Source organism: Rissa tridactyla, chromosome 3, assembly GCF_028500815.1.
Source record: "Rissa tridactyla isolate bRisTri1 chromosome 3, bRisTri1.patW.cur.20221130, whole genome shotgun sequence".
Lineage (NCBI taxonomy): Eukaryota > Metazoa > Chordata > Aves > Charadriiformes > Laridae > Rissa > Rissa tridactyla.
In genome coordinates, this window is record NC_071468.1 from 102608442 (window position 1) to 102621839 (window position 13398).

General features: G+C 36.4%; 1 protein-coding gene across 1 annotated transcript in view; it reads left to right on the plus strand.

Moving 5' to 3' along the window:
- Nucleotides 1–13398, plus strand: part of CSMD1 (CUB and Sushi multiple domains 1) — a 1189318-nt gene that overhangs the window by 492352 nt on the left and 683568 nt on the right. The window lies entirely within an intron of this gene.

Sequence of the window (13398 nt, forward strand, 5' to 3'; positions counted from 1 at the left end):
AAGAAAATTGTTCATGTTCATATAATTAATACACAATTTGGCAGTTATTAATCACCAAGCTATAGGATACTGCATGTGAGACTACTTTGCCATATCCCCCATCGAAATTCTGTATTTGTGTATTGAGGAATATGAATTTAGACTGTTCAAAGGAAGAAAGGAAGCTCAATGATTGGGACGCATGGTTGAATGAGTGCAGTCCTGAGTTTTAGCCTTGCCTGCCTAAAGCTTTTATGTATGACTGCTTTTTTATGTGGGTTTGGTGTTAAAGGAAACTGTTGTTTCTTTCACTTAGACGTATCCCCCTAGATTTCACTTCTGCTACTGCCCTTGCAAATGATGATACCAACAGGAGTAACTATTTAATCAAGGTTGTTTTACTGTGTTCTGTGAAGAAAGAAGCATGTAAAGGCATTGTCAGATTCAATTCTAGTATATCAGCAGTGTTTTTCATTGTTTTGTTTGGCATTGATGATGATTATACTGGTGGTACAGTACATTTATTTTAGAATTGTAAGCGAGGAACAGTAATATATATTTTTTAATTTATTAACTAGTATTGATTAACTATGGAAGCCTGGACAAATCGTTTTTTCCTCTCTGCCTCATTTCTGTAAAACAAAGATAAACAATCTTTAGTTAATTACAGAGACATTATTTAAGAATCAGTGGGGTTTAAACACTTTGCAAACGTGATATATTGCCTCTGAGATAAATTGTATGGTTGTAGCAGAGGCATTTTTATTTGTATTGAGTATTAAACCTAAGAGCTGTGGTCAGTAAGCAACATGAGTTATATAAAATAGTACTGGTTCTCACATTAGCATTTGTTAAAGGTACCTGTCTGTCCCACTCAGTGCATGACAGATCTGAAACACATATACACTCTTATTAACAGAATCATTATATATACAGCTATATTTACTCATATATGTATTATTACATTTATCTTAATGCATCTTGTATACATACATTAAGATATACACGTATATCTTAATACATATTATCTTAAATATCTTGTCTGGTTTACTTACTCTCTGCCTTCTGAGACTTTGAAAAAGCATTTCAAGAACCTTTTTAATGTAGTTATCATTCTTACACAAACATTTTAATCTGGATTTTAGCCTTTTATGAAGGATATCAATAATCTCAGTTATATCATATCATACTGCTATAGAAGTTGGTAGCACTTCCTGTACCTTTGCAGGGGCGATGTTATGTATGCTAAACTGCTTAAGCTATGAGTGCCAACTTCTAATATTTCTTCCGCTGCTGAACTTTCCCCCAAATCCCTCATGCTGGAGAATTTGAAAACCAGCATTGTTTTCTTCCCATAATATTTCTGAGCAAAAAATGAACCAGTCTTCCTAGAACATTGTGTTGCAGTTGAAGGGAAAATCATGCTTCCAGAGATCTCTCCTTTCATTATGAACTAACAACAAAACATTACAATCTGTTTTCCACTTCCAAAATCCTTTCAAGAGTAACCTTTCCTTGCTTTCATACCCTACTCTAGTGAAATCCACAGAAGAAAAAAGGGAGACATCCATAGGTTTTCCAGAAATTTGTGATTAATTCCAGAGTGGGAATCAGCTTTCTGATAGCCTTAACTCAGCACTTCTGAACATATTACTGTAATAAATTACAGTATATGTAATTTCAAAGATCAAATAAAAGATTGATTAATTCAGGATGCTGGCCTTAAAGACTGTAAAATCTTGACTTCCAAATTGTATTGGGAATGAACTTGACATATTGTTTTATTGGTTATGTGAACACATCTTTTCCATGTTAGAATGACTCTCTGCATAGACTGCCAGAACTACACTTTTTCTTGCATATCATACGTAGGTACTGAAGAATAGTAAATACTATCTGTGTTACAGTTCTTCAAAGATGTTTGACAAAGCTGAAGGAGATGAGAGGGCACACTAGAAAATAGGAAAAAAAATAATTCACCTTTTTCTTTCATTTATGTCTCCTCTCATCATCTTTTTATGAAATAAGCTAATGGTTTTAGTAGCTTAGTTAAAAAAACCACATCTCAACATTGTACATAAGCCTTCACCACTAGTGGTATTAAATGCCTTTGGTATATCAATTAAAGCAAAGTTGTGACCCAGGGTTTTTTGCTACACTTGTGTTTGTTGCATAGCACTGGTAATATCCATTGTTCCATGTTCTTCTCCAAAGCCTTTCTGTTAGCTGAGTAAAATTTTATCAGTTATAAAACAACAAAAAAACAGTTGAACTTGATTCTTGCAGGAGTTTGTACAGTATCTAAAAGAGTGATTATCAGAACTGGAGCATTTGTACTTCATCCCCAAAGAATCAGGCTTTTAGTTTTGGGAGATTACTGATAATTTGACTAGAAGTGCTTTATGCTATGCTGATTTAAATAATATTTACCACCATGTATGTAGATCACTGTTCTATAAAAGTCAGAGCCAAGTCAAGAGGATTTTTCAGTTTTTGTGAGAGTACATTTGTAGGAATTGTGGTATACTAAAGCAGTTGGTTAATAGCCTCATCAGTGATGCGAGACTTCTTATTAGCAGGGTTTCTGAGTGGTTTAGAAACCAGTTTTTAGAACACAGCTCCTTTCATTCAGAACAAAAATAATTATCTGGAGTCCATAAATAAAGGATGTTTGAGGTACATCCGTTCTTTTAGAAACATCATGTATTTCTTCACTTTATTTGCAATATGATTGTAGCCTTTCTGCTTCACATACTGTCACATACAACTTTCAATTTAGGTAGAGAAATATGACAAAAAATCGGGGTGTAATGCTCTATCAGTCTCTCAGGATATAGGCTAATCATTCCTCATCAAATTAAAAAGTTTAGGGTGCTCAGCATTCCTTGAGCACCCTAAACTCTCCAAATTTAATTTTGAGATACATTACTTTCTCAAAATTTAAAAAGAATGAAGTTCCACCATTTGAAAAAAGATTTAACACTAGCCTTTCTCATCAATAGTTCATTTGTTTTGAAAAAGGTTTCAGAGATACCTGCTGCGGATACCTAGAGACTAGTGGTGTGATTCAGGGCTTTTGGGTTCCTTTCCATGTTTTGGAAGAAAATATATTCCCACGGACATGCAGTCATCTTTCCATTTCCCCTAAACTTGCTTATTTTTCCTTTTGCCCAAAGTTTCTTAGTTTCTAATATTCTTACCACCTTGTTTCTTCCCCCCGCCGCCCCCGCCTTAATATCTTACTCTTTTGTAAATTGCCTTGGGCTTCCCAAGCATTTCCAGAAACATCAATCGCCATGCTAAGTAACCAGTCTCAGCTGAGCTCCCACACTTTTCCCAGTCTTTTGCCAAATTCACCATCATACTTGCAGTTCCTTCCCTATTATATACATTTTTTCAGATTCTTATAGTTGTCTTCTCCCATTCCCTTTCTGACGGTGCAGCCCATTCTGACGGTGCAGCCCATTCTAGTCTCCCTCTCATTAAAAACAGTCACCTTGTCCCAAACTATTTCTTTAAGTAAATCTACAATCCGTTCTTCATAACCACAGGCAAAATTAACATTCTCTAGTAAACTTTTCCTTTCTTTTTCATTGTACAGAAATGTGTAAATACATATATGGAGAGAGGCACAAAAAATGAAAAAAAAACCCCAAAATCAGTTACAAAGTCGGACAAGGTATAGCTTGTATGAATGGTATGGCTATAAACCACAATCTTATTGTAAGAGTCAACAAGCCTCGTATCAGACAATGTTATTGATCCTGTGTATAATATACAAAATGAAGTTTTTTTGGAATGCAGTCCAGATTTATTTATAATGAAATCCAAAAGACAAAAGAGAGTTACAGGAAAAAAAAACGTCTTCTATAATGTATTCAGGAAGTTTAGAAACGTTTTGGTTCACCTTAGGGGAAGATATTTTTGAGGTAATATATATTCCATTCCAAAAACTGTTCAGGATGCCAGAGACAGAGTGGCTTCAGTATTTGATAGGACTTTTCGAGCAATTAATAAATCAATCTTTGGGAGCCAGTCTTGGCTCAACAGAGCCTTACTGACAGAGAGACACTGGTGGGGTGGGAAGGGAGACCGCAGCTTCTCCTCTGCCTCCTTTCTTCAGCTGGGGGCATTTTACTGTGATGCCTCAGTAACAGGGAATGCACCTTCCCTGTAGAGTCCTATGAAAAGCCCGGTTACACAAAGCATGCAGTATGGCTATGAAGCTGTTCGTCATTCTTCTTTGTCTGTCAGATAATCGGTATACCTTCTAAAGTACATCTACTAGAAATTATGAGAGATGGTGTGGACTGGGGGGAAATTGCAGGGGATGGTATGGCACATGGTAATCACAGGACAGCTCACATAATAAATAAAAAGAAAACTTCAGAACTTTTCATATACACCTGATTTAATAATAAGTTAATATGTTGCCCCTTAATCCAATCATTTACAGTTTAATTTTAGTGGGTTTGGGAGTATATTACAATTGTGTGATTTGGAGGCTGCGTCTCTACCTGAGACCAGACTAGTGAGTGCTAGAAATTGGTGTCAGAACAAGATATGAACTATTGAAGGAAAAAGTAATGTATTATGTGGATAGCCATTCTGTGGTAATCTGTTCTTGGCCTCTTTCTTCCTCCTGCACTATGCAAAAACAGTTACTGCATCCCTGGGGCAATAGTGACATGTTATCTGTGTCTCCAGCACTACTGACAGGAGACCATAACTGATAAATAAAATATAAACCTGGTAGGGTGCAAGGGAGATTTATCTTTTCTGTTGCTAAGGTCCATGATGAGCCTTCTGTCCCTGGAAAATTCTCTATTTCTCTGTTTTCACACAGAGAAATGTATATACTGAACCCCCCAAAGTATCCATATTTGATTTACCTTCTTTAAGGAAGTTACTTTTCATGGCTAAAACACATTGGTAGCATCCTTTAATATAAGTAAGCTCTCTCGGTCTGATTCACTGCTGTATGTTTACAAAACCTGTAACAAAACCGAACACTTTTTTACAGTGACAATATCTGTTTTTTGAGGCAGCCACTGAGGCTTCACTTTGCCGTGTACTTTTCTCATATTAAGATGTTGTTTAGGGAACTTAAATTACTAGTGGGTTTTAGAACAGCACAGTAATCTAAATGTGTTTTAAAGTCCACAAACTATGCTAATATTATTGCAGATTGAAAAACTCTTCTGCTTATTAGAATGAGATCTGGCAGCTTCCTTCATATGAAAATATTGGTATTAGTCAATGAGAATAAATAAGTTTTTCTGGTAAAGGAGCGTTCAGGAGCTGAAAAGAGAAAAGATGCATCAGAAAGAGGAATTCACCGAAGAGGTATTAGCGAACATAGACTTCTTTCAAGAGCAGGCCCAATTGTGATGAGCTGACGTTACCAGAACAAGTTGGAAGGGCTTCCTCAGTAATCGTCTCCACTCCAACATAGAGACTTTCACTTCCCAGCACTTTCATGATTTCATCAGGGAGAGTGAAAATGCTGGACTCAACAACCAGTACAGCACAGATTTAAATACGAGGAGCATATTTGTAGCCTGACAAAGTTTCTTGTGATATGTCTGTGCTTGAACCAATGTATGAGGATATTAGTAAAAATGTTGTATCTGAGACGGGAACCTCTCTTAGGTTATGTGAATTTGGGTTATGGGGAGTTAAACTAATCTCTGATAAAAACTCTATGGTAGGGTATGCTCCAGGACACAGCTTAAATGACGCACAATCTTTATCCTTACATAATTAATTTACTACCTACTAATTTCATCTCTCATTTGTTGCTAATCTCTTTTTTGAATTTTCTCAGTGCATGTTATGCACATTTAAAAATTGCTTGCATACGAAGCTCTGTTAAAAAACAGTTCATTGTTAAAATGGCCCATCATTTTCAAGTGTATTTAAAATAGTTACCACCGGTCAGCTATATTGTGTGCTTATTTTAAGGCAATATATAACTGAAGAGGCAAAGAAAAGAAAAAGGTGATTATTAGGAAAGTCAAGGAAATTGAAACTGGATGAAGAAAGCTAGCTTGGAAGCATTTTTGATGGTATTTTAATCTCTTCTGAAAAGGTCATTTAATTTATACTGTGGAATACATTTCAAAATGAATTTATGACTTAATATGATGGTAAACTCTACCTAAAGTATGTCCCAGTGATTATGTTTAAAGAAAGCCTGAATATTTGTTATCGTAGCGAGCAGAACCGTTCCATTTCAGGAGTCTGAATTGTTCCTCAGTCTAATAAAGGACAGCAGGGCACGATGGGAGGAAAAATTCTGCTTTTACTGGCCAGGAAGAAAAGTAGAATAATTGGAAGAAGATACATGTGAAATGGAAAATGGAGGATGTCTGGGCGAGAACTTGCAGTGCAATGTAACTGACTGCACATTGCCGCATGTGACTGTTGACTGTGAGGGGCTGAAAGCTTGCTCCAAGTCTGAATCAGAGCTTCCTGTAAGCAAGGGGAAGATCTTTCTGACTTCAGTAGGTGTTTTGCCTGCTTTAGGAAGAAACTTAGATACTGGGACATTAAACAGTAGGTATACGACTCTTCGGTGTGAAATTTATGAACTTAATTCCGAATATAATGAACAAGATTCAGTGTATTATAGAGATGAAATTCAGAGTATTTAGCACTTGAATTAGGGGCAGTTATACCAATCAGCAGAAAAAGAATGTATAGCGAAAATTCTGAATGAGATAAATATATGTATCTACATATATAGATTTATATATGTAGGCACGACTATGATTACATCCCCAGAGTGTTTCCTACACTTATTTGACTGCATTGTGCCATCTTTCCTTTTCCTTCCAGACATGTTGCTGCTGTGCCCTCTGATGAATTCAAGCTTGTCTGTACATGTTAGATGTACGGTGAGAACTCCCTCTGGGGATTTAGCTTTCAGGACATTGAACTTGTGAAACTTAACTGGGGCTAGAAGGCAGAGGAGTACATGAGAAGTTCCAGCCATTCAGGAGAGAGGCACCCTTAGATGTGTATGGTATGCTCTGGAGAAATCACGTACAGTTACCCCTTCTCGAATGCTTATCTAGGATTTGTTTTTTTCTTACAAATCCACTTCTACATCCTGCTGAATTAGACCAATGAAAGATTTTTGATACCTTTAATGTTTAATGATCATTTTAGTCTAGTAGTGCTCGATTACAGGGAAAGCTGGATGAGGAAGAGAAACTATAAAACAGAAAATAGGAGAGAAAAGGTAAAGGGTTATTCACAAATTCAGTGGAATTATAGGCCTGATGAACCTCAGTCAGTATCTTTAAAAGCTACATCAACTAACTTCCAGGGTCAGAACACTGCTCCAATTTTGATAAAAGGCAGATTTGAGTCCTGAAAGATTGCAAAACCAATTCTAGTGTTTACTTCCGAAAATATGGCACTTTGAGTGGTGATTTCTACTAGTTGTAAAGTAGACCTACTTTGATGTAGGTTGTCAAAGAAATGGAAATACTAAACTCTTATTTCTGAGTTAGGTATCTATCTCTGTGCTTCATTTTACGATCTCTAGAATGGCAATAATATTGCTTAATTACCTTCAAGGCATCCACATATGGATGATTATATTTAAGATTGCAATGTATGATAATAATTATAACAAAGAGGAAAAAGAATACAAGTAATTGAAAAGATTTGACTTTTTTTTTGGTTCTTTTAGAGGCATAAATATAAATAGTATAGTATGTTTTTCTTTGAGAAATGAGATGTAAGTACCTGTTTAAAAGTCAAGTTCCATCCTATGGTTAATGACATAATATATAAAAAGACAAAAATATACTACACTAATAAAAATAAGCAGAATATAATTTACTTTTTAGTTGAGTATGTTTTGTTTGTAATTAAGCTTACTGTAATATTTTAAGTATACTTTCCTGTTTATCTTTCATGCTTGTAGATCTATTAACTCAAAAAATAATTTGCTGAAAGGGGGGGGAAGAGGTCATAAAATACTGAACACTGCACACTTCTCTGAGACAAAACCGTAACCTTTTCCAACGAGTGCACTGCACCGACTATGAAATAGGGTCCACCTTATGGCAAATGGATGTTGAAACTGATTTGACAGCAGTTTTTCTTTTCAGTATGTGTGAATATCATTGAGAGCTATACTGTCAGTTTAAGAGCAGCGTATTCTAGCTTACAGTGTACTGCTCCCTAAGGAGTTAAAAACTAACCTGAAATACCTGAGTTATAACTATTCATGAAGAATTCTGATATCACTGAATAGTTTGAGGATTACCTTTAATTACATTGAGGCAAGTTTGGGGTAGAAATAAGATTTAGGCTCCAAAGAATAAAACTAAAAAAACAAATTACATGTTTGAACCTATATTTTCTTTAAAGGCTAATGTAATTTCTCTAGGAAATTCCCAGCTCTCCATCTTTGGACATATGCATAGTAATAATGAATAGACCATACACTGTGACCTCTGTTATTTGTTTTGCTGCCATGTGGTTTCTCGATTTCACTATTTTTAGAAGCTTTCAGGGTCCATCTTCTTAAAAATACCTGAACATTTTGACATTCGAAGATCGTTCTCAAGAGCTATAACCCCCATTTTCATGTCAAAAATCAACCATCTGCTAGAGGTACAAATTTCATGTGATTTGATTTGAAGTGATTTGATTTGGGGGATGGATGAGAGGATGGGTATATTACTTTTCAAAACACCATAGTGCTTTTTGAGGACTCTCTCTTATGTTCTTTGTGTCACATGTGACTGTGGACTTAGCAGTATGATGTTGATTTTATTCTCTGATTTTACGTGGTTTGTAGAAATCCATTCAAATTTTGCCATTAAAACAGTGAGTAAATTACACAAAACTGAACTTGATCTTTGAATGAGTTCACTTTGAAAATTTTGAAAAAGAGTTTTAAAAAAATATATTGCCCTGTAAACTCTTTGAATTTTTAAAATTGTTTTAAGTATTATTTACGTATGCAAGGAAAGACACATCAACAGGAGATTCTGCAGTTGTTCTAGTCTTTCACATAGTTCATCTTTCTTGACCTTGAGATCTTTATAAACGATGAAATCCTTACAAGTCAACGTTTGAACAAGGTAAACACTTGCTTCTCACCAGCACTGCTAAAGTACCTTGCTAACTACTGTAGCCTTCTGCACTCTTCCGTTTTCCTGTAGTTCAATAAATGTATTATGCAGAAGATCATGTGATAAGGGAAGGAATCCCAGAAGGTTATGTGAGAGGGATGATAAAACGCTTGCATTGAATCTTTTAAGAGAATTCTAAATTTCAGTTTTCCAGCAGGGCTTCTGTCAGTATGGATCCCTGCTCCCCACACCATTAATTTCCATCTTCAGTGCAGGTTTATGACACTCACCAGATGCATGGGTTCTCCTGCTAAAACTGTATTTATGTTCCTTAAAGAAAAAAAGAAAAACACACAGTAGGGGATGTTTTAGGGATGTTTTTTATGGTGGTTTACAAAGATCCTCTCTTTTTCCTGTAAATGGGCAACTTCATACACAGGGCAGCTTCTTCATTAGCAGTGCTAATCAGTAAGATGAATGAAACATCCTTTGTATTTTCATGCTGAAACAGAAAGGCAGTTACCACTAATGAAATTTATAATAATAAAGAGAAAAATTAAAAGAAAGTTTCCTTCCTTGTTTTATTGATAAATGTAATTGAGTCTTGTCGGACATACGTAAACCACAATAAAGACAGTCAGTCTATGAGTACATTTAAAATGTATTTACTTTTTATGTTTCCAAGACAGTTATTATCTCGCACCTATCATATGGTTGAGAACATATTTATTATTTTTCCAACACGCTGTGTTTTGAACAAATTGTTCAAAATAATAAGAGTTAAATTTGGCATATTATACAAAATTTTCTTGAAGAGCCAGGAAAGGCTAATTAGAAAGGAAAGACTGAAAAAATCTGTTGGAATGTAAAACCCACACAGAGCTCTTGTCTGGTAAGCAAGATGAGCCATGGTGTCCTGTGGTGTATGAGTAATGAGAGGAAGACAGTTCCACCATCACTCCATTTTAGAGGGTAATTAAAGACCCAATGAGACATCATAATTTGGCACTGATACCAGGTAAAACAAACTTGAAGAAGGATTTATCATCTTGTCTTCTATCTACACTCTCTTCTAACACCTTGGAATCTACCATGACATTGTTTGCACTTTATCATCATCATCATCTTGAATGGTTATCTAGAACAGGTCATCGCCCTCTTCAGTTTTTTCTTTATCTAGAAACTGAGTATAATTCTGTAACAATCATTAGGTAACTGCTGTCTTTTCTACCTCATGTCAGAGTCAAATGCTGTCAGGGTCTTTCAGATATTCCACACATAGAGGCTTTAATGTTTAATACCAACGTTACTTATTTGAAGTTACTTGACATTACATGGGACTTTGATTTAGCAGAGTGATGTAGCAACACATTTGAATCCTAATATAAGTACAGAACCTGCTAGAGACAGGTTTCAGCTATGTGTTCCAACCTTTAATGTTGTAGTAACATCACATTTTCCTTCTAGAGAAGAAGACCGGGTGTTGGACATAATCCAAGCCTCAGTTTTTGTTAAATTACTCCCTTCAGTGTCTACAGCACCACCCAGATCGATCCCCAGTTAACTACAACCTCATCTCCAGTGCTTTGATAGGGTTTTACCTCTATTTTAATAAGAACCTGAGAAGCTACAGACATGAACTCATTATGAATGGGACTTACCATAGGGTTTATTACTTATTTAGTGAATTTACAACTTCCTACAAGCGGGATCCCCTCTTGGAGATATTAACAGATTCACTCTTTTGTATCTGTTATTTTAGTAGTCCATGCCACAGTTCTACTCTCCTATTAGTTTGAGGTTGGAAAGTCCTTTGTACATTGAAGCACGCTGTTTGCACTTCTTTATTCTTAGCGTGATCCGTTATAAAACTGGATTTCCCAGGACAAATAGCAAACCATTGATTTAAACCAGCAATGCAGCTTATTTGGGGTGCACACTCTATTTCCAGCCTTCTGGTCCCCACTTTGAGGGATTGCTACACGATAATCTACTTGCCAAGTTTCCTGAAGAGAATATCAAAGCGTTGTCCTTTTGACATGTGCTGTACCATTGTTTGAGAAAAACGTCATTAGTCTACAATTTATTTTGGGAGAGCTTTTCTCAGAGGCCGTTCTAACATCACAGCTTGTTGAAATAAAGATGTGGGCCAAGCCGCTGCCCTTCAGATTTCAGTGTCTTTGCACGCAGTGTCTTGTCTCTGCTATTGCCCATGGGATGTGGGAGCTGGGGGTCCTGTTGCCAGAGCCGGGTCCTGGCCACCAGCTCTCCCAGCATGGCAGTGGGTAGCCCATGCGGTGGCTGCCTCATTAGTCCTTTGGCTAAACATTTTCACCAAACACAGTGGCGTTCCTTGGGTGCACCATCTGGAGGGTGTTTGCCTTTAGTATTTTTGGGTGCAGTCGAAGGGTACTGTGCCTGGGTTTAACCCACCTCTATGGGCTGAAGTTCCGCCCTAGAGCCCCATGTTTTGTGTCCCCCATGCCCGTCTACCTAGCTCAGCCAGACATTCACACTTTTGATTAACACAGGGAGAAGCATTTAGACAACCAGTTCATCCATTCAGCGGATCCATCCAGGTGATCTAGCCATTCATGCAGACCAAAGTCTCCTGGGTGCCCTAGGCACTGAGCGAAGCAAAGCTTCCTTCCCAGCAGCCCTGCTCTTTCCCACACCCTTCTCTCCCCTTGGTCCCTCCTGCCACCCTAGGAGCTCACTGACCAGGAATACCTTCTTTCTTTAAACCATCTACTAGCATTTTCTTTTGCAAGATGTGGTTCATACAATTGTGGGCCATCAGTACATTTTCCATGAGAAGTGGTGCAGTAGTTAAAACCATAAGAGTTTTCAGTCTCTGCCATTTGTACTTTTCCTTTTTGGTGTGTCTTTTATTTAAAAAAAATACCCACTGAATCAGATGGTAGATACAGTTTTACCAGTAATTCACCCTGTGTCAGTGTTTATTCATTTTCTCCCACCACCCTAGTACAATTTCAATCTAGTCTAAAGTACACAGAGGCAGGGAACTTATTCAAAAGAAATAACCCTCTTTACAGGAAATAAAGGACTAAGTTGTGTCATTAAAAGAGAACTTGAGTTAATTCATTGCATTTTCAAGGCCTTAGCTGTTCCTCTCCCCCCATCCATATTAGTGGTTTAAAACATTCAGCAATGTTATTGTCATGGTTTAGCTAGTAGATTGAGGTCTTTAAACGCCAAATCTAATTTACTTAAATAGTGTTGAACAATAACGGATGCATTCATGGTAACAATTTTGTACCAGTATGCCATCAAAAATGAAATCAGAGGACTGTATTTTAGTATTTGCAGTAGAGCAAAACTCATAATGAAATAAATAAAATATTAAGATAATAAGATTCAATATAATTTTTGTTAGTAGATAAACACACACTCGCCCTGCCTCCCAAAAGTACGTCCAGCATATACGTGGTTTACATTTCATCATTTTGTTCAGCTGGACAATAATGAGTAATTTTCTCTCTACATGTTATATTAACAAACACATTTCCTTCAGGTTGTTTCAGACTATCTGCATGCTACTTCATCCTAGAAAAATAGTTTCCAGGTTCTTAACAAAAGCAGGAAGTTTCTTGAATTTGATCTGTAACTGCAATCTGAAAATAGGATAAACTGTGCTCCATGACGCTAATTGTGTGGTTTGGTAACTAACCCTTATGAGTTACCAAATGACTCATCAACTGCTGAGACAGCTTTTTTATCAGCTGAGTTTGAAACAGAATGACTCTTTGAGGGGTACTAAAATAAGAGTAATACTTTGCTGACTTTAATTGCCACACCTATAAATGTCCTGATTTGGGGCAACAGTTTTAATTAGATGTCATTTTATGCTGTTTCTTGATTTTTAGAGCTCACTTTTAAGCATGTGTGTATGCATTTTTTCTTTGTTGGATGTGTCACTAGCATAAGCATTTTTCATATTTTTATTTACATGGATTTCAGCTTTTTTATGTAAATGCACATGTGAGTAAGAAGAGTGCTCTCTGCAATAATACATAAGATGATGCTTGAACCACAAAGTCTGTAAAAATTATACATAATTGATGCTGTCAGCATCAATCCAGCTTTAAAATAGCAGATATCCAATGAATGACATTACATTTATGAAGAATTGTGAATGCTGAATGTACGCTACTGCTAACGCATGCTACCACCATGATATCTATTTAAAAGTTATGATTCATTGTAAATCTCTTCAGATGCAGCACTGGTCTAGATTAATGCGGAAAATGTTTCCCCATGGAAGAAAATAACTTTTTAGATTAAATTATACTTCTCAATT